Genomic DNA, 4,314 nt, shown 5'->3' on the forward strand with positions numbered 1-4,314 from the left:
TGACGTGTTCCGTGACGTGTTGAGGTGCCCCGTGACGCGTTCCGGGGTCAAAATGCAAAGTTTCCAGAAAGGGTCTAGAGCCGCCCCGGGGCCTAGACGGGGTCCCGAAAGGGTCCTGGAAGGGTCTCTGAGGGTTGGACCATCACAACACCTATAGGGGAGGTACCCTACTCGAGGCTTGGCTCTCCTTGGGCGCGTCGCGGTATGGGGCCGTCGTGCGTGTCGCTTGGGCATGGTTAAGTGGCTCGGGGCTTCCCCCAGGAATAGGTGAGTGGGGATGGTGAGTGCAAACAGTGAGAGTGAGGGGGAAAGGGTAGTCTTTTCATGGGGCGAGAGGTGAGTGGGGTGTTGTGCTACCACAAAGGGTTTCGGAGGTGCGTCCTTGCGTGAGCACCAAAAACTTTCAAGTGCCTTGAGGAAAATGCTCCTTGCCCGTTGGGGGGGAGACATCATGGTGGACAGTGAAACCGTGTCGCGTTGTCGTGCCGTGTCGCGCTGAGGCGCCGTGTTGAGTTGAGAAACCGTGCCGTGTTATGTTGGGGACCCATGTCGCGTTATGGTGATATGTCGTGGTGGGGTGCCATGTTGAGGCCCAAGGGGCGTGATATGCCATGTTTTGATGAGTTATGGTGCTAAGGCATGTTGTGGTGGTTTTTGGAGTTTTGTAACACTTGGTATCAGAGCGGGACCCCGTGACGCATCGGAGACGTCTAGAGGCGGGGAGGGGCAAAAATAGGCAAAAATAGCCAAAAATTCAAAATTTTTCAGAAAAATTTCGAAAAAATCATAAAAAATTCGAAAAAATTCAAAAATTCACAAAAATTTCAAAAAATGGGAAAACACAAGAAAAGTGGGAAAAAAGTCAAAAATGACCAAAAAGAAGAAGAAAAAGAGCGTAACGAAGCCGAGAAGCTAAGGATCGAAAATTTGTATGCTTCAAAAAACAAGGTGTTGGCTCAATGGTTCGACTGCGAAGATGAACGGAGGATTTGGTGGGCTACAAAAGTGGATTGGGTGAAAAAAGGATACAATTTTTCTAAAGAAGAAGAAAGTGATTTGGAAAGGAGATTAGCGGGAGTGAAAGACAAACAGGGCGACATCAAGACTCTACTTCGAGCGGTGAATGGAAAAATCAATGAATGGGTCGAAGAACACAGAAGTAATACAAGAATTGATTTGTTACTCTTGGAGCGCGATTTAAGAATGGAGATCATTGAAGAGTATGGGGAGGGGGTAGCTGGAGACAAGATGCCAGATGAGAAAGGAAAAGCTGCGAAACCCCAAGCAATTCAAGCGAAGCCATGTGTTCAAAAGACAAACCTGAGTGGTAATGTGCCAAATGAAAAGTGCAAAGCTGCAAAACCTCAAGTAACTCAAGAAAAGGCGAGTACTCAAAAGAAGAATTCTAGTAGCAAGAGTGAGGTGAGGGAGGACGACGGAAGTGATAGGGATGCAGAGGCTAGGAGTCAGTTGGCTAATGCTAAAAAGCTATTATCTAGTGGAACATTGAGTACACAAGAATGCAATGCGTTACAACAGGTGATGTATCTATTGAAGAAGAAGCTGGCGGAGCGTGAAGGTCAATATGAGAAAGATGCCAGGCTGCCAGAGGCCATGAGCGAATCAGAGGATGAAGATTCAGAGACCGGGAAACCGGACGCATATGAAGAGGAGCCATGGTTAGAGGAGAGAATAGATTGGGAGGCCGAATTGAAGATCCGTGAACAGATAATAGAAGAGACAAATCAAAGGGAAAGAGAAAGGGCCATGTTATACGAAGATTCAGGCCAGTTCGATGATGCAGTGTTGGAAGAAGGGTGTGAAGGGGGTCACTGGGATGAAAGAGAAGAGTGGGTGGCAAGTGCGCCATACCATGATCATTGTGACGAACCTACAGAGAGTTACATGTATGAGGAGCCTTTTGAAGATCAATATACTAGATACGAAGACTACACGTGGAAAGAGAGCGAACAACGACTGGAAGGCTATGAGGAACAAGGGTTTGATCCAGACTATGAAGCCAATCATGCACACGGAAAGACAACCTGGGAAGAGGAAAGGGACTATCAAGATGATTATGACAAAGTGTCAGAACCAGGGTATGAAGCGGATGCGGACGAGTGGCAGAGTGAGAACGAGGAGGCCTACGGGCCGTATCATGAAGAGAATGACCGCTTGTTTTATTCGGAGCAGCCAATATGGGCAAATGAGTCCAGTTTTATGTTTGATGGAGTGCTGGTGGAGGAGTGCGCGGAAGAGAAGACGACCTGCGGGTCAGATCCATTACCAGAAGGGGTGGTTCTTGAGGAGTGCACATGGAAGGGCGAGGCAAAGGAAGCCGAGCCACAAGCAGATGATACTTCGGAACAAGCAGCGGAGGGATTGGATGAGGAGATGGAAGATGGTTGCGGGGATGAAGGGGAAGACTCCTGTACCTGGAGGGAGGATAAAGAAGTCGGGACAGGTATCGAGACTCCTGGACCTAGGGGGAGTATAAATAATCCAGGACAGGATGGGCTGGGAGCCTGGGAGTTAGAGGGAATGGAGGCGAGGGATGAACTCGTGAGCCGCGAGTATAAACGAATGGCCGAAAATGAGGAGCTTGTGGAAGAACTCGTGAGCCGCGAGTCTAAACGAACGGTCGAATAGGATGAGGGTGTGGAAGAACTCGTGAGCCGCGAGTCTAAACGAACGGCCAACCAGGATAAGCTCGTGAGCCGCGAGGATAAAGAAACGGCCGTGTGTGGAGGAAGGATTGAAGGAGAAGGCAGGGAACTCGTGAGCCGCGAGTCTAAACGAATGGCCAAACAAGATATGCTCGTGAGCCGCGAGGATAAAGAAACGGCCGTGCGTGGAGAGGAGAGTGGAGGAGAAGGCATGGTACTCGTGAGCCGCGAGGATAAAGAAACGGCCGTGTGCAGGGAAAGGAATGAGGAAGAAGGCATAGTACTCGTGAGCCGCGAGGATAAAGAAACGGCCGTGTGTGGAGAAAGGGTTGTAGGAGAAGGCATGGTACTCGTGAGCCGCGAGGATAAACTAACGGCCGGCACAATACTCGTGAGCCGCGAGGATAAAGAAATGGCCGTGTGTGGAGAGAAGGGTGGAGGAGAAGGCATAATACTCGTGAGCCGCGAGGATAAACGAATGGCCGAGTGTATAGTGGAGAGTGGAGAAGGCACAATACTCGTGAGCCGCGAGGATAAAGAAATGGCCGGATGTGGAGTGGAGAATGGAGAAGGCAGGGAACTCGTGAGCCGCGAGGATAAAGAAACGGCCGGATGTGGAGTGGAGAGTGGAGGAGAAAGAAGAAGACTCGTGAGCCACGAGAATAAACGAAAGGCCGAGGGTAGGGAAGAACAGGATGGAGAGGAGAGGAAGGATACGAAGAAGCGGACAAAGGACGAAACCCACGCTGGGGAGTGGGACAAACTCAATGATACTTCAAGACTCAAGGCGAAGGGTGAGACAGCAGAGTCGATCCCGGAGTCCCAACAAACCAAGTCGACTAGCAAGGGAAGGCATGTAAGCTTCAGCAATGAGTTGCAGGTGTTCTCTTGTGAAACTGATGCGGTTAGAGATTGCACTCAAGTGGCTGATTACGAGGGAAGCAAGCCCTCATGCAGCAAAGAAGATGGGGGTACTGGGGTGCCCCTTGTGTGGACAGATGGCGACGAGTGGATCTTTTGGAATGGGACTCAAGTCGCGGAGGTGCACGAGGCTGGGGACCTTGTACTTCGGATGAGAGTGTCTTTCAGGGAGTCTACTTCAAACTTGAAGTCTACTTGCACGTTCAAGCCTAGTCCGGTCTCAGGGCCAAAGGGTTGCAACCTGCTGGGTGACGTCATCGTGGTCGGATGGCTTCATGGCCGAGCCGAGCAAGTTGTACAGAGGCTTCACCCTCCTGAGGATCAAAGTCAGATTCGGCTCAACAAGGAGCCTAGCTCATCTGCCGAGGCCAAGTGTGAAGGTTTGGTCTCAACATGTGCCCATAAGGTTTATCTCGGCAAGAGAAGGCCAACGCTCTCAGCCAAAGAAATGGACTTGGCTGTGAGGGCAAGGCGGTATGCGGCAACCCCGTGTTTCGACTTGTGCAAGCTATTCTGTTCTTACTTGCAAAATCAGGCCATTCGGGGCAATTTCGAGGTGGACACAGCGAGAGAGATGGCCCTCGCGTTGCAAGCTAGACGGTTTGATGGCTTTCATCAAGCCCATCTAACTTACAGGCAGGTGATCCAGCTCAATTCGGCCAAGTGGGGCCTCTTAGTGCAAGCCGGCGCAGTATGGCAACCTTGTAGCAATGGCCTCTGCATTTAC

Source organism: Lygodium microphyllum, unplaced genomic scaffold, assembly GCF_053477565.2.
Source record: "Lygodium microphyllum isolate KBCC unplaced genomic scaffold, Lygodium_microphyllum_v1.1.10 scaffold_130, whole genome shotgun sequence".
NCBI lineage: Eukaryota > Viridiplantae > Streptophyta > Polypodiopsida > Schizaeales > Lygodiaceae > Lygodium > Lygodium microphyllum.